Here is a 23,050-nt window from a genome sequence, read left to right on the forward strand (position 1 = left end):
TGGATGCAAGAATACAGAGAAGTGGAAAGAAAAAGAGAGAATTGCTCTCTCTGCATATGAAGAGATCCTCTCTTGTTCTTTGATTCTCCTTTGGGTGTCCCTGTTGGCACCAGTGCCCACATCTAGATTAAGAGTTTTGTTGGGCTCAGGAGGGGAGACACTGGAGGAAGCAAACAAGGTTATATTGACTGCCGTTTCAGGGATAGTCAGAATTTTTGTCTTCTCTCCCAGAGGACTTTTCATTTTCCCAATGCTGTTTCATGCATTCTGTCTAGGTTTTATAGCTGCGTTCAGTGAGAGAGACAGAATGTCTTTGCTCCACCATAACCAGAATGGAATTTGCACTATATTTATCATTGCACATTGCTTTAGAAATTCTGGGCAATGCAACAAAAAATCACAACACAGAAATGAGATAGAAAGCTTGAAAAGGAGTCAAACGGTTACTGTTTGCAAATTTTAACAGCCAACATTCATTGACTGCCCACTGTGTGTCAAACATGCTCTGTAGTAATTTATACACAAAAGACCTTATATGATCCTCAAACAAACCTATGATCTGGGCACTTTACAGATACAGAAACTAAGGCCAAGTTAAAACTTTTAAGTTGCTCAAGATCATGGAGTCTATTAGTGGAAGAGCCTCTATGGTAGCTCCAATAGATTAGAACTACAAGATCTGTGTTCTTAACCCTACATAATCGATTGAAAAAGTACTGAAAAAGAATAAGAGCGAAGCAGACAAACTTTAACCAATATTAAGACATAGTATCAAGGCAGAATACTTAAAATATTTTGGCACTGACACAAAAAGGCATTCAGATGAACATGACAGCATAGGTAATTCCAAACAAAATCTATGAAATATGAGAAATCAATATACAAAAAAGCAATGTCACAAAACAATAAGGACAAAGTGAATTGTTTTGAATTGGCTTAGCTGAATGTAAAAGAATAATTCATAATTACATGTCATATACCACAACCAAATTCCAAGATATATTTAAAAAATAGAAACATTCAATAAGTGAGACAAATACAAGTAAATATTATTAAACTTTTATAGGAGACAATTTCCTAAGCTCAGGAGTGATAACAATAATCATTATTTGTCATTTAAAGTATAAAAACTCATAGAGATTATTAAAATGAAGTGAAAAGACAAAATATTTTGGAAAAAATTCTCACAAAGAGGGTATATGTTTAATATTATTAATTTGGTGGTCATATAAATTTTAAGAAAGCATTCAGACCACAAGTAGATAAATAAAGGATATAAACAGATACTTCTTATATTTGTAAAAATTTAGACATGAAAAAAATTCAACATTATTAAGAAAAGCAGTTTGAATTAGGACCATGATGTCACTCACATAAGAGCTTAAAAAGGGATAAAACTTCACAACACTGAGGCCCTTGATACAAAGGTGTAAAATAGTTTGAAAAAAAAATAAACATAGAAGTTTTGGACACCAAATTTGTAATATATGAGAAGATTCTTAAAAATGTAATTACATTTTGATTGGGAACATTTCTAGACATATATCTCAAGGGAATAATTCCAAATGCAGGGAGGTGGTGATATATAGCCATCCAGTGAAATGCGTGTGCTTTTAATGTAAACATAAGACCTTAGGAAATTAGCAAAGTCCATTGTGCAACATTCATTTTATGGGGGTTGGGGTTGTGGCTCAGTGGTAGAGCACTTGCCTGGCATGTGTGAGGCACTGGGTTCGATTCTCAGCACCACATATAAATAAATGAATAAAATAATAAATATCCATCAACAACTAAAAAAATATTTAAAAAAAGAAACACTTTATGAAAAACTATATGAGGCATTAACATTGTATCTCTAAATAGCTTATGGTAACATGAAAACATTTACTCTTAAGAAAAAAATAGTCTGATTATTTACATAAAAATGGCAAGTACATTAAAAAACAAAAAAAATCACATGAACCAGTAGTACAGAAGAAAACAGGCCTGGCCAGAGTTGAGACTGGCCTTCCCACTACATAATCAGTGGTTGTCTTGCATTTTTCTTCTTAATTCCTTTCTATTTTTAAAAATGGGAATTAAGAACATATTATTTTTATATTTGAAAATCTTTTTTGTAGCTATATAATATTTAAATATGTTGTTTACTGCCATAATTTAAGGCAAAACAATGTTTTTTGCACTTAAAAAAATCTCAATGGCATTCATTTGTGTATTTGAAAGAACTGCTGAATATGAATGGACACATCAACCCCCTTTTTAAGAACATGTACAGAAAATGAATGAATAAAATGTCATGACATCAGTTTTAAAGGAGATTTAACAAGTATATCCAATGCTTAGTCTTCAGGACAATGTTGAAACCTTCTAAATAAAACATCCCTTCTTTACTATTTTTAAGTTCAGGCTAAGCACACCCTGGTAGAGTTATAAATGGCTTATGATACTTTATCTAATAATATAATTTGGCTCTATTTTTAAAAATACATGCAAAAAATGAACTCACGTCATGATGATTTAAAAAACAAAGTTTAGGCAAAAAGTTTTGGCTGTTGGCCACCTTACTGGTGCTAGGAATCTCAAGAAAAGCAGGTTTGCTCAAGTGTTATGTGATCTTTCAGAGAAAGTGTAGGTGTGGCAGAAGAAAATGTTGTTTGCAAAATGTCATTCTCTGCTGTGAATCACCATGAGGAAGTTCCTTCCTGAGGGCCTACGGATCTCTGCTACAAGCCCAGACATCTGGCTTTGAGCTGGTAATAACACACCTACTTGCAGTCAGTAGGACGTGGTAGGATTCAGCCCTCACAATGCATGCTGCCTGGGGCAGAGAGAACTAGGGATCCTAACAACAGCCATGAAAACCTTGCTGCAAAGGGACCTGGGTAGTCAGCAGTCTGATGATGAGGATTTTTACTTTTGAAAAGGGATTAATAATTGTCAGTGCTCTCTCACATGCCACTCCATTGCAATGAATCTTTTAAACAAATACGCCTGAACTTGCATACTAAATGAGCACTGTCCCCTTCAAAGGATTATTTTATTTTAATGATGCTATTATCATTCAAGTTGCCTTTGATATTACACTTCGGACACGGACACCAGAAATTATAGTGCATTACAAAAAATCTTTTCAACGTTTCCAACATTTTGACCTTTAAGACCTTTAAGGTAGGATTAGTGTTTTTTCTTTTTTCTTTTTTTTGGTAAGCAGTTGAAAAGAACAAGTCTTTTAAATAATATGGACATTTAACTATACCTTGATCTAATTTCCAAGGCCAGTGTCTCCCTGCCTTGACATAATGCTCAGTCACTGCTTCTTGGAAGAATTAGGCTCAGAATATATTGCTATTGAGTGGTGGCAGTTTTCTTTGCAAATAATTAGGTGAGATTCTAAAGAAAGGAAGCTGTTGCTTTATATCATTGTAAACACACTAAAAAAGGCTACACAGACTATTCATACCAATTACAAAAATATTTCAGCAAAGCCTGGATTATCAGTGTAAATTTGCGGTCTTCATTATAGATTGTTCATATAGATTGTTCATTTTGATATATCTGCCCCTCCTTAAAATAGTCTTCATATTTTATATTCCTATTACTAAAATAATAATAATATAACCTCTGAAAGACTGAAATATTGGATAAATGAATATTTACATAATGAACACTTATCTCTTTGGAAAACCCCAATTTTATAAATTTGAATAGAACTCAACAATGTATTTCTCTCCCCTCCCTGGCTCTATTAGAATAGAAAATTCTGGACACAGTTCATCCATTTCTTGATGACTCAGAATGATCCTTGTAAACATCAATTACTCATTATGTTTGGAAAATTGAGAAACATATCACAAAAATATGGAGCGATACCCAGAACATATAAAGATGTGCATATTCTTTGTCCCTACACTGAATGGCTGTCTCATTATTGTCATTTGGAAAATAATTTCTGTGTTGACTTTTTTCTCCTTCTTGTAGTGGGCTCTTTATTCCTGCTTGTTGTCTATTCACAAGCATGAATCTCATATTCCAATGCCCCCTCTTTATTTGCAACTTCATGTGTCTGGGAAGTGTAACCAGAATATCAAATGTATTAAAATTGTGTCCAAGCTAAATACAGATGCTCAATTTACCATGGTGTTACATTTCACCATCTGAAATGTTACTGTAAACAGAAAATACTGTTAAGTTGAAGGTGCACTGAATGCCCCTAACCCTAAGGTCCTAGCTTAATAACACACACTGTAGAGTATGCCTCTTTCCCCTTGCGAATGGTGGTTGACGGGAAGCTGTTTTGCTGCCGCTGCCCAGCATCACTGCAGGGTATCATACCGCAAGTCACTAGCCCTGGAAAATATCCAAATTCAAAACACAAAGTACGTTCTGTGCTGAATAAGTATTGCTTGTACCATTATAAAGTTGAAAAATCACAAAGTGGACCATCCTAAGTCAAAGATGCTGTATACCACGGAAGAAGCATGGAAGGGCTACAGCATCATGGTCTCAGGGTGATGGTGTCATAAGATCAATACTGACTGCAGAAAGACTTATCTACTTTCATTTATTGACTGCGTTTTTGACCCTTGAGATTTCAGCTCACTCTGTGGTTATGGTAGGTATCACTTGAACCCCATTTGATGGATGGAGAAACCCAGGCTCAGAAAGCTTTGTCATGGACCTGTGACCAAAGCCCCTCTTCTGGCTCTCACCGTTCCTTTCTGCCTTTGGGCTGAGTCAGGCTTTTTCACTATCTGGGCTGCCCCCACCTGTCACTTTGGCAGCACTCATCACTGCAAGGGTTTGTGAGGTCTGAGGTCTGTCCCCTGCTCCAGCTCTGTCCTCCACTGTACTGAGATAATATTCAAGTCCTTTGGTTGACAGACCTCCTCCCCATTATCCATTTTATTTCTGCTTCCCTGAGCATGGGTGTGTGATGTATAATGGAGCCCCCATCCAGTCCCTGAGCCAGTCCTGCCCAGGCCCGCAGACTCAGGCTCAACATAAGGCTGGGCATGTCTTGTCCTAAACTCAGTCTTTAGGGGATCTACCACCCACTGACCTAAAGCCTTCCCCCAACTCCTAGTGGGGCTTAGTCCAGAAATAGCATCTGCTCCAGCTTTCTGATTTTTCCTCTGGAGGCTTCGCTGAGACAGGGACAATACCTTGAATTGCACTCCACTTAGAATTGGGCATTTGTTTTCTGGTCCCCAAATATGTGCCAGGAGCCTTACTAGATGACCTGGATGTGGATTGTTTTATTATATATTATTATTATTACCACCTCACAGATGAAGAAACAGTTTAGAAAAAACAAATTACTTATCAGAGGCCTAGAATGTTGGAGCCGCCTGTTCAAAAGAAGCTTTTCCTGCCTAGAGTTAATTTCCACATGTAGTCAAAGCAGAGACACCACCTACAAGCACGGCTAACTGAATTTACCCTCCCACTACCTACAATTCTTCATTTTCACTTCCTACTTATCACATTAGACCTGCCCTATTGGATACCAACCTGACCTAGGTAAAATTAATGCCACATACCTCATGGGACACTGTAAGGCAGACACTGTCCACTTACCATGAAGGTCAGCCAAATTCTAAGGCTCCTCCTTTTGTTTTGATTACCTGCCTGGGTCCTGACACCTGTCTTTTCTGCAGACCCCCTGCTAGAGTTTCAAACATGCTTTAAGCCTCTCGCCCAGTCTGGAAGCCAATGCTTTCCATCTTATTTTCCATTATCGCTCCATGCTTGGCTTCAGTCAAATGGAACTAATTGTTCTTCTTTATGCATCTGCTATGCTTTTTTTTTTTTTTTAATCTCCTTGATGTTTGTTCTGCTAGAAATGCCTTTAACAGTGCTCCATGGGCCACCTACCCTCTCCCAAGACCTCCCAAATCTCTGACCATCCAAATCACTTATCTTTTGTATCTGGTATATCCACCTCTCCAAAAAGCCCTTCTCTTTATGCAAACTTCCAGTCTAGCTAGAAGCAGGTCCACTCTTTTAACTTTTCAGAGCACTTTATTTATACTTCTCCTGGGGCGCCTTCTCCAGAATTCAAATGTAAATGAGCAAATCAACTCTGTCAGCTCTGTCATAAAAGATCTTTGAATTTTCTCTGTTACTGTCCCTCTGAGCCTAATCTAAGGGGTTAGCTCTTCCTTTGCCCCTCATGAAAAGTTAGTTCAAACCATGATTTTCTGATCACTCCTTCTTAAGAAAAAGTTCCATGTTCATAGTAGGTTACAAAATACCATCTCAATCCAGAAATTAAAACACAGACCAATATTCATCAACACTATCACTCACAGGTAGCATTTCTTTACCATGGTAGGCAGAGGCTGCCTGCTGGCAAACTGCTGTCTTCAAAATACAGGGTCTGGTTTCCTTTATTTCTCTCACTTCTGTCCTCCTTCACTCACTCACTCACTGCTGTTTCTGATCAACCTCCTTCACCGTGAAGGGCAGCGTTACCACTTAGATATGAGGTGTCCCCCAAAAGCTCATTTGTGAAACAGTGCAAGAATTTTCAGAGGTGAAATGATTAGATTAGGAGAGATATAACCTAATCAGTGGATTAAGCCTCTGATATGGATTAACTGGGTGGTAACTGTAGTCAGACAGGGTGTTGTTGGAGGAAGGAGGTCACTGCCAGGCTTGTCTTTGGGGTTTATATTTTGTCCCCGGTGGAAGAAGCTGTCTCTGCCTCCTGGTGGCTTCTCCCCTGCCATTCCCTTCTGCCGTGATGCTCTGCCTCACCTTGGGTACAGAGCTATGGAGTTGGCTGACCATGGACTGAACCGCTGAAGCCACGAGCCAAAATAAACTTTCTTTTCGACATTGTTCTGCAGGTTTTTTGGTCACAGTGACACAAAGCTGACTTCAACAGTAGGAACATTATTTTTTGACACATAAAAGAGTGGAGCCAATATATAAAGTTGATCATTTCTCTCTCACTTTTGTAGGTTCTCCAGAGACTCTCCCACTCTTCTCATTTGTTGACTCAAGGAAAGCAGCTGGAATCCTGCTGGTTGCTTCTTTCTCACAACCTGGGTTCCCGGCCATCCACCTCAGCTTTTCTCTGCTGAGATAAACCTTTTATGTCCTCTTTGTGGCTGACAAATGGTTAGTTTATAGAACCTATTCTTGATTTTCCTTTGGAAATTCCCACATAGACCCGGTATATTACTTTGGAATTTTGTATCTACTACAGCTAGATGACTTGGTAGAAATTTCCAGTTGAACATCTTATCACACAGCTAGAGAACAATCATGCAGAAAGCCTGCTTCTTTAGAAGACTTTATTCTTCCTGAGGGCAAGGATGATGTCTGATTCATCTCACACCCTTCACAACATTTAAAATTGAGTATCCTGTTCACTAATTCACAATAAGTGGGGAGGGAGAATAGAGGTTGTTTTTGTATTAGACAGAGGGGAGTGAACAGAGAAGAGGGGGTATGGAGGTAGGAATGATAGTAGAATGAACCGGACATTATTACCCTATGTGCATATATAACTACATGACCTGTGCAACTCTGCATCATGTACAACCAGAAGAATGAGCAGTTATACTCCATTTATGTCTAATGGCTCAAAATGCATTCTGTCATGTATAACTAATTAGAATTTTAAAATTTTAAAAAAATTGAGTGTCTTCCTTAATAGGAAATCTATAACTAGAGTTCCTTAGAAAGGACATACTTAGTCTTCTATTTTCTTGTAGTTGATAACATTCAAAACCAACCAAGAAGGTATTTTCACATACCTTCTTTTTTAATCCCAATTCAAAATTATTGATGACAAGGCAACTGCTCTGTGCTCATCATATCGATTTCCTTTTCCTCTTACAGGCAATCTGGTTACATTTACTAGTCTCTCTTGCAGTTAGGTAGGACTACATAACTGAGCTCTAGCCAATGGGTTGGGGACAGAAATGACATACACTACTTTCAAGTAAGGCCCCAGAAGACCTCCTGGACAGTCCTCCATGGGCTGAAAGCAGAGAAGGACAGGCCCTAGAAATAGCAAAGCTCATACCCTATTTGAATCAAATGTATGATATGTCAAGATCATTGTATTGTCTTGAGCAACTAATAATAATAAAAAAAGAAATAGCAAAGCCATATATTGTAAGTCTCCAAATGAGGGCATAGTTAGTACAGAGCCTCATGCTGTCCTCATCCTAATACCACTGGGTTGTGTTGTGAGTAAGAACCACACCTTTCAAGTGAGAAGCCACTGAGATATGGAGATTGTTATTACAGCTATGACTGACAACACAGAGGGCCAGATTCTAATAATATACTTCTAAAAGCAAACTAAGGAAATTCTCCTAGAAACTTTTTTTCTTAACCCCCTTGAGAAAAATGCCAAAAATATATTTCATAAGGTTTCACATAACATGATCTATTCTTTCTTGTGACAGTTCACATACCCTTACCCAAAATATGAGTCTCATTGCTCCTTTTAGCTTAAGTGATTTCATTTTTAGGTGAAAGAAATGTAGAGAAATTCTTTCCTTTTCCCATCATTTCCTCAGGCCTAGAGACCTAAAATTTATTTTTAATTAAAAAATTATTGGGTATGAAGGTACAGAATGGGCATAATTATGGGATGCTAAGTTAGGGACTGAGCTGCTTTTCTGAAGGACTGCAGTTTATGAGTATTAGGCTGTATTTTTGGAGTAGGAGAAAGACAAGTTCATTCAACCATGCAAATTAAATTATAAGACTGGGAATCATTATTTCTGTGAAAATGTGTTCTCTGTACTGTGTTCCTTCTGACATTCTTTCCAGATTTTTGCCATAACAGTTCCATTTGGCCTTTAAATAACACAGGGTTGGTAAATGTCTTTGGTGAAAGAGATGCTAGTTGAAACTCCCAGGTTGAATTTGAACATATTTGTTTCAGTATTCCAGAGTTATAAATATCTCAGAAGAAACACCAAGCAATCAAAGAACAGAGGAACTATTACTGATGAGTGCAAAATGCTATGTCTGTACAGCTTAAAATACTTTTCAAATCTGCCTTGGATATCAGCATGGTAATCCTATTTTTCAATAAGATATAAGGAAGGCAATTTCATGTTTTCCACTACTGTTTCAAATACTCGATAACACTGAGTTATAATAATTCTTTATATTTTAACTAAATCAATCATGGAGTAACTTAAGACATATATCCTATTCTTCCACGAGGAGGAAGTGTTATCATTGTCTTATGAGTTTTGACAATCTTTAATTTGTTATGACATATCAAGGAAAGAGATAAGCTTTTACTCATAGATTAAAGGACTCAGTTTAAGGAGTCCACTTATTGCATTAAATTATAATGCCCTTTGGAATCTTGAGGTAATCATAAAATAATTGTAGATTTGATGCAGAACTTGCTGCATAAGTTATGATTGTGGTTGATCATATGGAATTGAAAACATAATAGTCACAGTCAATTTAATATTATTGAGAACTCTCTATATGCCCATCTCTAGGTACACTCAAAGGTAATTCCAATTGGTATTGTTCTCATTTTTATGAGTAGCTGGATGGCTTATCTGTTTGGGGTACCTCCTTGGATAATTATTTCTTTATAATTTTCTGTTCCTCAAGTATATATGGGAACTCTATGGTACTCAACCAACTCTGTGTTCTAGGCCCATTTTTCTAGAAGTTTATTTTACACAGGGAGTTGGATATTGCCACCATCATTAACTGTCAACATTACACAAGTTAAGCATTCAGGGATTCACACAAGATGCTACAGGACACAAAACCAGATTCCTGCCTTAAAATAGCTGATAAGTTGGTGTAGAACTTTCCTTTCCCAAAACCTGCAAATTATACATGTTTTTATGTAGAAAATGAGAGCTTCTTAACTTATAAGCTAGTAAAACTTCAAATAACCCAATATTTCCAATCTGGAAAGTTTCCTTTGAAAGGTTGAGTTGTAACTTATACACTGAAAGAGGAAGGGATGTGAATAGAAACTTTAAAAAAAATGTCTGTAAGAGACAGCAGGAGAGAATTATCAACAAGTTGTCCAAATAGTGTGCAGATGCTAAGGATTACAGTCTTATTAAAGGGGAGGAAGGAGGCAGTGGGGGTCAAAGGTAACATGGGACAGGGTGTATAGGCAGAGATAGGAGGTCTGTGATCATGAACCTGGATCTTGATCATGAGAGACACGTGAAACCTGAGGTCATGCATCTTCATCAGAGAATAATGAGCCAATGGAATGTCACAACAGAAGGAAAAGAGGTCTATGACACTGAGAACTGGATGGCCAATACACACTGGATAGGATGAAAGGAAGTTCAAATCCAGTTTCCAGGACTGGAAACAGGGAATTGTAAAGTGAGATAGATAAGTAGAAATGATAGGATACAGATACGTAGAACAAGAGGTAATAGAGTCATATGTTCGACAGAGGCTGTTTAAAAGCAAGATCAGCAATGGGAGTGAGGAAGAGTCCTCCAGGTGATGGGCTATAACAATTTCAGAATTTAAAATTAATTGCATACTTTAAAGACATTTAAATTCTTTTTATTGTATTCATACTCATATCACTTAGAAATATGAAGTCTATAATATGCCAATGACCAAATGAGACCTGTCGGTGTCCTTTCAAACACTAATGCTGAGATCCTAGGGAATGAGAACACCCCTTCCCTCGGCCCTAGGAACATACTGATTTTAATGACCTTATTTACCTAGTGTTCTTGATATAATAAATAATAGACAACAACTAGGAGTGCTTTGTCCTGCATCTCCTTTATTATCCCCATTTATTTCTCTGTTGCACTGCAGCAAGGTATATAATTGAAAGTATAAATTCAAAACCAAAAATGAGAAAAATCTCAGAGAGGAACTCTCTGCATCAGCATTTTCTGCACATAGTAGGTGTCTAGCCCCTTTCTTACCAGCTCAGGGTGGCGTATACCAGCACTTGCCTCATCCCACGTGATCTCAGGCAGAAGAGGATTGCTACCCTACACAAAGAGGAGAAGTTTTCTCTGCTTAGGCAAATAAACTCAGGTTGTACTTTGGTTAAGGTAGAGTTAACTTGGATTCTCAAGAAGAGAGATGTATGGCCTTTAGTGGCCAGGGCCAGAGCAGGGGGCCTTGGCTCTGATCGCTTAGGTAAGAATTATTAATGCCAGTTTATAAAGGTGGAAAATGAAACTATTAGTTATTGTTCATCTCAAGCCTTTGGTCTTGCCTTCTCCTTGGTTCAAGCATGATGAACCCTGGGCTGGGAGCTTGTCTGAAGGGGCAGTGGAAGCCCATGCTCCCTTTCTCCTGGGACACCATGCTCATTAGTCACAGTCACCCATTAAAAGCTTTGTTAGAAAACTAAAGGAATGTGCTGCAGTCCATGTAGAGGCGCGGAAGTCCTTTTCCTGTATAACATGGATGAATGTGTCTCCATGACATGCCAAGCCACACATCAGTAGGTCGTGAGCATCAGCAGAAGGGATCAACAAAAAGAACAAAAATTTTAAAGTCAGCACTTTTGGGAGCCAACTCTTTTCATTCCAACGGATAAGGATTTAAATATTTTCATTAGCCTTGCTGATCCCAGTTATTTAAAATGACAAACACATTATATTATTTTTTAAAGCAAATTATATAATGCAGGGTGCAGCCCAGGCCTGATAATTTTCTAGAAATGATTATTGACCCTTGTATACCCCTCCTCGAAAACATGAAGGGTCAAGTTGAGGTTAATGTTCTGGCAAACCACTTAGGATCTAGAGTAACAACTGTTTTGGGAGGGATTATTGCCATTGTAAACTACTGACAAGGGCTTGAAATGGTAATTCTTAATTAAGAAAATAAAAAGACTCAGCGTCTGCCCTCTTATCATGCAGCTAACAACTGACTCCACCTCAATCCAAACACAGAATGAAATTCAGCAAAGAGATAGATTTATTTTTGTAATGATCTGTTTGAGATATTTAATCTAAAATAATATGCCAAATCTTTAGAAATAACTTTGGGTATCAAGTGCTGAAAGAATATGTACTTTATTTTAATGAATTTTTTGTTTTTAATTTTAATTGTGACTTATTACTGACTTCTTCCCCCTAACTTCTTGTTTCCAAACAGAATTTTAGGGCAAAATATCTCAAAATTATAGCATGTTCAATACAAGTAATAACATTTTTTCGATAGTATGTATTGTGTTCAACAATTAGTGTTTTGTTAAATGTACCAATTGTTTTATTTGGTAATAACAAGCAGATATTTTTATTAGTTCACTAACAAATAATTGGTGATTTCATAATTTTGACAGAAAAATTATGTGTAGAGAATCAGATAAGAACAATATTAACAATAGAAAAAACTGAATATAGTCCCTTCATTTCTATGGACTTATTGGGGTATTATGTCAAGTAGAAATGGAATGTGTTTTAAGAAGCTTGGGCAACTCTGATATTGAGCATCTGGTTATAAAGCTCTATGCAGGCTATAAGAAGATTTGTCAGGAAAATGTCCCAAGGTAGGAGAAAAAAAATCACAAAATTTTGGGTTAGGGTTGTGGCTCAATCGTAGAGTGTTTGCCTAGCACATGAGGCACTGGGTTCGATCTTCAGCACCACATACAAATAAATAAGTAAAATAAAAGTACTGTGTCCATCTACAACTGAAATAGTTTTTAAAAAATCACAAAATTCTAGGGCTAGAAAGAGCTTCAGGCTTTTCCTTATAACCTTTAAAAATATGTCCTAGTCTCTCAATAAGGAAAAGCAAATGATATTTATAGTGTTTCAGAAGATATTACTTGTTCCCTCTATAGTACATTCCCTAAATTTTCTCAAAGTAGGGCATATAGCCTTTCCCCACGCTGTACCCCATCATTCTCAATCCACCAAGCTGTGAGTGAGTTTATTGTAGAAGTTCAAAGGCATGTACCTCCTTAGAGGTTATATAGTAATATTTCAGGTTTTCATTAGTTTAATAAATTTCAAGCTGATTCTTGGACAGCCTAAATTTCTATAGAAGCTGGTAAGAAAACTTGGCACAGAGAATATGATTTGTGAAATTCTTAGATCTTTTATTTCTTTAATATCAAAAAGGTCAAAGTAGAACTTCTCTTCTGCATTTTTTCTCTCAGGAAAATCTGAATATTTTCCCATTATGAACACTTAAAAATAACAGATAAAAAGATGCTGTTTTTTTCAAATGTAGTCCAAGCTTGCAAAAAGAGAGTAAGAACAAGAATATGAGAGAGAGAGAGAGAGGAGATGGGGGTGGGGGAGAGACGCCCCTCCAAATCTGAGACACAGAGATCTAAAAGACAGTATGGGTAGGAAATAAACAGACACTGATCTACATTCAACAAACTTATGGGTCTCAGTAACACAGAAGCTTAGAATCAAATGCCCAAGTAGAAGCAGGAGACAGATTGGTGCCAGAAGATGGACACAACAATGATGCCCATCCATCTCTATCTAGATGCCAAGTGAAGGGAAAAGAGATTGTCTACTCAGAATTCATAACCAGAATATGTGTATGGTTCAGGAAACCCAAATCAAGAAAATAACTGAAGAACTGTCCTAGGACACAAATCAAAACAAGTACAAAATGTGTCTTTAGGGCTGGCTCTATCTACTCTGGCTACATATTTTTACGATCTTTTTCCCATTGAAGATGAATTTGTAATCCTAAATTATTAACTGCATAAAGAAACCATCTGAGAGGACTAGCAGAAAAATAATAATAATGTCAGAACACAGCAAGTATTGGAAAAGATATGGAGAAACAGATGCTATACTGATTGTGCATTTGAATCACCAGGGGGAAACTTTAAAACAAGTATCAGGTCCCATCCCCAAAGATTCTGATTTAATTGGTCTGGGGTGGGACTTAGGCATTGGTAATTTTTAAAAGCTTCCAAAGTGATTCTCATCAGCCCGTACTTTGGAACAACTGCTCAGTGCTATTCATTGTTGAATAAGCCAATGCTATTTGTAGGGTGATTTAGCGTCGTGTAGTAAAGGCAAGACATGCATTCCCTACCACCTGATAATTCAACTTCTAGGCAACTCAAGAAATTTTGACACACATGTAAAAAGTTATGTATAGAGATCCCTTCGGCACGGTTGCAGCATCTATAGCAAAACTGCAAGGATAATCCAAATTTCTCTCAGTTGGAAAATCAATAAATCAACCTTGAGTTATTTATGCAACATGATATTATTCTGAAGTTGCAATAAATACAATAGATACTTACCTATGTAGCAACATGGATATTTCCCAAACAAGGCTGAATTTAAAAAATGTTACTAAGGAATATGGAGATGCTTTATATATTTTAAAATCTAAACACAAAACATGAAGGTAATCACAAATAGATATAACCACACACAGATGTAAACAAATCTGTATCTACCACACATACACATGCATATGGTGAAAATACCAAAATACCAAAAATATACAAGGGAGTGATATGCAGCAGTTTCAGGATAGTAATTATTTTGGAAAAGAGGGAGAAGAGATAAGGGTAGTGTTTCAGTTGTGTTTATGATGCATTTTATTTTATTTTACAAGTTATCTAAACTGAAGATGGCAAAATAACATATTTAATCTTGGTGGTTGGTTTGCAGATAACTATTAAATGATTGTGTGTGTGTGTGTGTGTGTGTGTGTGTCTGATAGTTTATATTCAAATATTTAAAAGGCCAAAAAGGAATTGAATGGAATGACTGTGGGGCCATATCCACATTATTTTTTAGTCACTGTAAGAAGCAATAATACTTTTTTTTTGTACCTGGGATTGAATCCAGGGGCACTTAACCACCTAGCCACATCCCCAGCCCCCCCCAGCCTTTTTGTTATATCTTATTAGAGACAGGGTCTCACTGAGTTGCTTAGGACCTCATTAAGTTGCTAAGGCTGGGTTTGGACTCGTGATCCTCCTACTTTAGCCTCCCGAATTGCTGGGATTACAGGTACGTGCCAATGTGCCTGGCTAGCAATAATACTTTTAAAACATAAGAAGTAAAAAAGTAAAAATAAATAAATAAAAATGTCACTGGATTTGGAGGTCAGAGGCTAGAATTCTTGTTCTAGTTCTGCAGCTAATTAGTGCTATTGTGTAAACTGTTTTACCTAACTACCTCCAGTTTCCTCATACATAAAGGGGTTGGATGAGATGATCCAAAATCCACTCTAGTTTCAAATTTCTATGGACCTAAAGTTGTAAGGATATAATATTTCTGAATTCAATTTTTTCTCTCTCCGTGGATGCTATCTTCAAAATACAGACTTACCCTGTAGCAATGCATTTACTTTCAAATATAATCATGGACCATTTCAAAAATAATGGCCTAAGGGACATTCAATAAGTAAACTTTGAATCAATGATATAACCAATGTGGCAAATTAGCTGAAAATGTTTCTGTAACCCAGAAAAATATTAAAATGAAGAAAACCGTTATGAAATACCAACGACTTCCATCTTCAAATTTATAAATTTTTGCTCACCTGTTCATTGATAATATCATGTCTCATCTTGATATGTCTTGTCTTTCTTGTTTATAGGCCAGTTACCACTATTTATCACTTATTAACACAGTTTTTTTTAAATAAGAGCAGATGTTATAGTAAATTTTACTTAAAATTTATGTTTTAAGGCAGCAAAAATTCTGATCCCTGGTCCCTTCTTGGTAATTTGAAAGACTTTATTCCATTCTCTGAGTGGATAATGAAAACCTGGCCCAACATAAACAACTAACACACATTTGTTCACTAATGTGATGTTTTCTTCCAAGAATTATGTTTTTAGCCAATAAGAATTAATTATCCCTATAACTCTACAAAAACCCAAGAACAGAAACACATGGTGTGGGGTGAAGTCACTCTTGACATGGAAGTTAATGCACAGCAGAGAGAACTGAAATCCATTTCCAATACAAGCAACAAAAACTCATTGCTGAGGTTTCAATTGCTCCTCCCACTCCACCTCATCCCAGCCTGCCACCCACTCCTAGAGCCAATTTTCTGCCAGAAATGCTATCCACAGGTTAAAATAATATGGAAAGAGCCTGGCAATCTATAGCCTGAGCAGTTAGGAAAGAAACAATAGTGACAAAAAACACTGAAGAATACAGGGTGGCAGTTGATAGGAACATTCTTACATCTTTTTTGTTCCTCCTCTATTGACATATTTGAATTAAGCTGCTTCCTTACCTGCATTACAGGTAGGGGAAGAAAGATGTAATGTGATAAGTGTCATAAAATATTTATCATCACTTCTGGTAAATGGTCTCGGTCGATCCTGTTAGACATCATCATTGTCTGATACATACAATATGGCCCTTCACGTTTGTCCAGAACACAGTTTTATAGAAGAGTTACTCAGTGCAAACCATTCTCCTTACAAAGGAAAGCTACCCAGTGGTTCAGAGAGGGCCTGATGCCTTTGGAAACTCAGCAATATAACTTCTATTGGGGGTAATGAGATGACACAAGACTCACTGTCATCTAGCAAACACACAACAGGCCACTTACAGAAGGTAAATTCTTCTGAGCACTTTCTTAGCTTGTGAAAGAGGGGCATAACGGGTAGGAAATCTTCCATTCTTTGGCACACTAAGCAAGCACTCTACTCCTGAGCCACACACCAGCCTCAAACTTCCTCTCCTCATGGCTCTCCTTTGTAAAGTTGGAGCATCAAGACTGCTTTTAGGTGGGTAGCCAGCATCCATAAGTGGGGGGGGCTGGGGCAACAGTATGCACCTTAGAAAGAAGCATGAATCCTTGTGGATTTAAATCAGAAGCAGATAATTTCTCTAAAAGCAACAATCATCCAGGATGGTTAAGTCCATACTCTCATTTTGTTTCATTTTTCACAGTTCCCAAATCACCGTCCCCCCTCCTCTAGTGTGTGTTGGGGGGTTATGGCCATTCAAGATTACATCATTGCCACTAATGCTTGCAAAAGTGGGGCACAGATTCCTGTTGTTCGCCATAGGCCTTTGCCCTTGGACTACATCTAGCTACTCTATAACATGTGAGGGGAAATTTAAAGGACACCCACAGATCTGAAATAATACCCTCTCCTAAGTGAAAATAACAGATGGCCTGGCAGATAATGATCTTTAAGTAAAGGGCTAGAGAGAGTCAAGGCTGGTTCTGGGAGCACTTGGCTTTGGCAAGAGAGGATGAATAAGAATCATGTTTCTCAGAGAACGAGGTTGACAAATTTAAAGACTACAGAAAGATGGAGGGAGGGATGCCACACTTCTATGGAAGTGGGCTTCACCCATTATCTTTCTCTGGAATATGTCCTTTCAGGCCAGCTGTCTGTGGTAGAGATGAGGGTTTGGTGGTAAAGAGTGCGACAGGGGATGTAGAGGAAGCACAGACAGATCATCCCTGTGTTCTGAGCTGCCCAGAAAGCAACCAGAAAGCACATCCACACAGCTGTCTCTTCCCCTGGCTGACTGCTGGGAAGGGAAATGCCATCTTTCCAACAGCACTTTCACAATTTACAGCTACCACATAAGGTTGGAAGGAATGAGGGATGGGTGGAAGAAGATAGGAGCCTGGGGGTGGGGGAGAAAAGCACAGTTTGACCACTTCTAGACTCCTCCCTGATCAATGTGCACTGTTTAACTGCATCCAGATGGATCAGCGTTACAGCTCTAGATTCCTGAGGAGGCTCCAAAACATGCACAGTTGCAGCTCAAACTAATAGTGTCACTGCAGAAAGGTAACAGCAGTTGAAATATTTTAATGTTTCTGTGCCCTTTGCCAAAGAGCATTTCCCCCGACCCCAAGTCTGCAATATGATTTAATGGCATTTTCAAAAGGAGTTCACAAGAGTAACATTTTAAGCTAATTTTACTCTCTAGATTTATAGATTCTCCAGCCAATTTACCTATACATTCCAGAAAAATCAACAGTATGATCTGCTTGCGAGGGCCAACGGTGTTGTTTTCCAAAGAGATTTTTTTCCCTTGCTTATTTTCCAATTTAAAAGATAGTTTATATTACTAGAGGAAATGAGGCAAAAGATATTCACTCAAAATGTTAATGAAATTAAATAATTCTTGACACACAAACATAAACATGACTATAAATATTACCCGCTACCTGCTAAACAGCATTAAGAGCAAAAACTCAATATCTCATCTTATAATTAATTTATGGGTTGGCAAATCCTGTTACTTATAGTCCAACCAATAACTCCAATGAGATTACCATATGCAAAAAGATGCTTATTAGGGAATTAAAAGCAAAGAAAGAGAATAATCACAGTACTTACTTTGCAGTGATATTTTTAAAGTAATCCTGAAATTCAGAGTTTTTGTTTAAAAAGAGAAACTGATCTAGCTATAATCCTTTAGACCTCAAGCTTCACTCCATTAATCCACGGGACAAATATTGTGAAATCTTCCTTTTGTATTATTTCTCCAAATATCCAAGTTCTATAAGGAAGTTGTAAAAAAACCACAGACTGTCCTTAAAAAAAATGAAAGGAAAGAAAGCAAAATTGAAATGTAAGCAACAAAGAAAAAAAATAAACCCTGTCTAAAAACTAGAATCTAATTCAGAGGTGTAACTATCTGTCTCCATTCGAAGGTGTCCTCCTGCTTTCCTGGTGACATTTTTCATCATTCAGCCCAGTACTATTTTACAGCAACATGAGGATGTTTGAAGCGAAATGAACTCATCCTCTGAAGTTCCTTGTAGTAAAGGAAAACAGATGGAGGATTTCCTGCCGAGGACTCCCTACCGAGCACAAATTCGAGGGGGTGTGGAGTTGACTTGTGAAGGCTCTCAGTTTTCTGGGCTCAGCAGTATCTGCTCAGCAATGAGCCCACAGGAGCCGCCTCGTGCTAAAGAGAACTCTGTCATTCTGCAGTAACTCCACCAATAGCAATGGCTTGGAGGAGCAGGTCAACAATATTTTAGTTCCCTGTTTGTTACTGTCCCTGTTTCAATCTCATCTCACCTCTAAGACCAGATAAATGGACATAAGGACAATTTGCTGAAATAGTCTTCCCAATCCTGTTCTCCTTCTCTCTTCCCAGATTTTTTATCTGATAGAAGCAGTTTCCAGGTACATGCACATTGTGAATGTATTCCCGAAAATCAGTTTAAAATGTTAGAGATGTTTTCCTCCTCTTTCTACCCCTTCTTCCTATGAAAGTACATTCTAAGGACAGCACAAGACATTTTTAAATGTGTTATGAAGATGCTGATTGACTCGGTAATTTTTAAATGAGAAAAGCAAGACTCTACACAAAGTACTCAGAGCTCTGGAACCCTGAACACAGATTGACACTCTATTGAAAAACAAAGCAGACAGAGCTAAGAGCTAAAACTCATCACAAAGAGTGAGGACACTATTGCCCATCAGACGAGGTTTCCTCCAGTCATCTAGCAGTCCTGTTAACAAAACATCAAAAAAACCTGTTATCATGTCAATTAACCTAACATCTCGCCCAACTCTGTGGATATATTTCATGTTGCAAACTTGTGTTAAATATGCCCCTAAAATTAAATGCCATGTGATCCTTCCTTCCACATCAATGTCTTAATGTAAGAATTTGTTTTTATTGGGCAAAGATTTCTATAAGATCAGCTGAATGACAGGATAATTGATTAAAAGAGCTAATGATGTAGCATGATGAAGAAGGCATGTAAATTGCAAGTAGAGCTATGGCATATCTAAGTGGTGAAGTCAAAGAAAACTTTTGCAAGCTTAATGAAAAAAAAAAAAAAAACCAAGATTATCTGGCAGGATGTTCTATATCAGGAATTTACAAACTATGGTCCATGGGCTGAATTAGATGCACTGCCTATAATTATAGATAAGCTTTTATTAGCACACACTCATACCTGTTTATTGCCATGTTGTCTGTAGCTGCCTTTTATTCTACAGTACAGGGCTGATTAGCTATGACAGACACTGTGTGGTACACAAAGCCCAAAATATTGACTCTCTGGCCCTTTTCAGAAAAAGCTTATAGACTCCTCTTCTATGTGACAAAAGAGCTTATAGACATTGTAGCTTATAGACTCCTCTTCTATGTCACCAGACAACCACTGAGTCCTTTGACTGTCTTATTCTGAGCTGTGTAGTCAGAAGTGTTACATTATAACCATATTTAAGGATAAAGCTCATCACAGAAATGTCCCCCTACTCTGCTGCTCCCAGGTAAACGTGGTAGGAGGGCTTCATGGGGTGTGGGATGAGAAACCCCAAGCTCCCAGGGGACAAGATGGATCATATCATGTAGGAAGTTGTAGGATGACACCGTAAGAGGAAGAATCCGGCACTGTCACGGAGGGAAGCCAGAGAAGCAGGGCTGAGCTTAAGCATTGAGAAATACAATAAAGTCAACGGTGCAGAAGAGAACAATAAGGCCTGGGTATGAGTTAGATTAGGAGAAACAAATGGCCTGGAGCAAACAGTAACGAACACTTGGAGCCAAACTAAGGATATGGGATTCCGTCTTTCTGGTAAAGCCCTGTGCAATGTGACTGAGTTTTCAAACTGAAGGCCGTGCATCAGGGCACCTCCTTAGTCTCAAGGAATTGGGGTGGTGGGTCACCCTACCTGGTGGTGGAAGTCAGGCTGAAAAGAAACTTGAAGTCCGGCAGCTTTGCCAGTCTTAGCACCTTTCCTTCCTAGAGAGCTAACAGAAGAAGCAGGGAGCAGCCCTGGTGCTCCCAGAGACACCAGGGGAAGACTGATTGGTTCCAGCTCTCAGTGAGCAAGTGATCTGGCTGCGAGAACACACTCTGTGTGAACAGGAAGAACACAACCTCAGAGCAACCCGTAAACAAGTGTGAGATCATCTGTACTACTGGACAGTACTTGGCCTGGCCTTTTCACCCCAAAGCCAGCCTGCAGTTTTTCCAGAAGAGCTGACTTGTGTGATTTGATGACTGCCTGTTGTCTTGAATTCTCTGCTTTAATTTTCCCAAACTCCACAGCCATCCAAAATAATGCTCAGTTTTTTTTTTTTAATTAATTTGTTCTTCTTGGTTGTACATGACAGTAGAGAGTATTTTGACTCACTAAACATACATGTAGTATAGACTCCCATTCTCATGGTTGAACATGATGTGGAGTTATTCTGGTCATATATTTATGCATGGACATAGAAAAGTTATGTCTGATTCATTCTACTGTCTTGTAATGCTCAGTTGTTTTTTTTTAGTATTTATTTTTTAGTCATAGTTGGACACAATACCTCTATTTCGTTTATTTATTTTTATGTGGAGCTGAGGATCGAACCCAGTGCCTCACTCATGCTAGGCAAATGCCCTGCCACTGAGCTACAGCCCCAGACCATAATGCTCAGTTTTTAAGTTTTTTAACCTCAATGAGAGATAATGACCCAGGCCTTGGGAATATGTATGTATGTGTGTGTGTGTGTGTGTGTGTGTATGTATTTTTTGCTTTTTAAATTTTTTTATATATAGATATTTGCCAACGTATGAGTGTATCAGCTCATCAGGAAATATGTCTTAAGCTTGTACTATATGCCAGGCACTGTGCTGAACCTGGGGTAAAGGACTGAATCAACAGGAGAGACCTCCGGCCTGCTGGACAGGAAAGGGAAACACACAAACATGCAAACAGGATAATTTCAGATTGTGATAAGGGGTTGAGGAGAAATGAGGAATGTGATATGATATAGAGGACGCAGGCTGGGGTGGGGATTCTGTCTTAGGTGGGATGATCAGAGGGGACCATCCTGAGAAGGTGACACTGTAGCTGAATATTGGGAGTTGAGAAGGAATGGGTTGTGCAATGAGCTAGGAGAGCTTAAGTTCAAAGACTGAGATAAACAGGAACTTGGCATTTCCCAAAAAGCAGAGAGGACACTCCTGTGGCTTAGTGGGCAAGTGGGGGAGGGTGAGCAATAGGCAGAAACCAGATGGTGTGTGGTCTTGTCAGGAATGATGAGGAGGTTTGGATTTTTTCCAAGGCTAAAGCAAAACCATGGAAATGATCTAGGCAGGGAATGTGCGTGAATTTTCAAAAGGGTTTCTCCAGCTATGTTGTTGAGGATGGAGTGAAGGAGGTGAGAGGGAATGAGATCAGTGGAGGGATGGGTGTTGGCAAGGATAAAATGGTGTTCCATGGGAAAGAATGGTTTAGAGATGTACTTTGCAGATAGGGAGACTCCGCTCCCGGTGATGGTAACCTGAAATGGCCTTGTTTAGTTGTTTGCGAGTTAACTTTAAATTTTCATCCACATGAGGAAAATCCATAGATCAAGGACCTTATCTTCCTTGGTTACCACCATAACCAGAGTACCTAGCACTTGCCTGACACAGATAAGAAATGCATGTGATTCTGTAGTTGTATGTTAAGGATGGTGAACATAACGCAGGGTAGGTCACTAAGTGAGAAGAGAACACATTGCCCTGCAAAAAGTTATCTTTGTTTCTTGAATTTGAATACTTGTGAAGATCCAGTTGATTGGCTCACTTGGCATCTTTTCCAAGTCCTTCCCTCATAGTAGACCCTGAATACTAAGAAGGCCATTCTTCAGATTCTCTTTGTGGGGCCCCACCAGATTCATAGATTCTCATACTGGCATAAATCAGAATGTGTGACAGTACAGAATGCATCCATTTTACAGATACCGATTAGCATGTGGCACATCTCTGAAGCCAAGAGTTGGGGCCAGCTTCATGGACTGTGCAAACAGTTACATAGTCCCCGTTCTTAGAAGGGTCCCATGCTAGATTTATCGTTCTGCTCTCATTGTCCTGACTCTTAATAATTTTGGAAAGGTCTGCATTTTCATTTGCACTGGCCTGAACAAATTGGGTTGTTGGTCCTGCTAAGGGTTCTGGTACCTGCTTTCTCCAACCAAAATTAAGCTAGGCTATATGTTCTCAATAACCAGCAGGTAAGGCAGTGGCTTCGGGCTCCCTGGACATTGCCTTAGGCAGTGAAATATAAAGAGTCAATAATAGTTGTGGCAGAGGCTTCTTGTTTTCTGTCTTCCTGTTCTGGCCTTGGTTAGTTCCTTTGTAGGCTAGTTGTGCTTAGATGTACTCGATCCTGTTC

General features: G+C 38.3%; 1 protein-coding gene across 12 annotated transcripts in view; it reads right to left on the reverse strand.

Moving 5' to 3' along the window:
* Positions 1-20,720, reverse strand: part of Kiaa1217 (KIAA1217 ortholog) — a 369,334-nt gene extending 348,614 nt beyond the window's left edge. For 6 of the 12 annotated variants that reach the window (XM_027953071.2, XM_071599833.1, XM_071599832.1 and 3 more), the window contains exon 1: positions 18,275-18,692. The gene's annotated coding sequence lies outside the window, so the exon portion shown is untranslated. Of the gene's footprint in view, positions 1-18,274; positions 18,693-20,575 lie in introns of those variants that run through there. The other 6 variants (XM_027953072.2, XM_027953073.2, XM_071599846.1 and 3 more) reach the window with 2 other exon arrangements.
* Positions 20,721-23,050: the final 2,330 nt, after the last annotated feature.

Source organism: Marmota flaviventris, chromosome 12 (genome assembly GCF_047511675.1).
Source record: "Marmota flaviventris isolate mMarFla1 chromosome 12, mMarFla1.hap1, whole genome shotgun sequence".
In the NCBI taxonomy this organism is placed as follows: domain Eukaryota; kingdom Metazoa; phylum Chordata; class Mammalia; order Rodentia; family Sciuridae; genus Marmota; species Marmota flaviventris.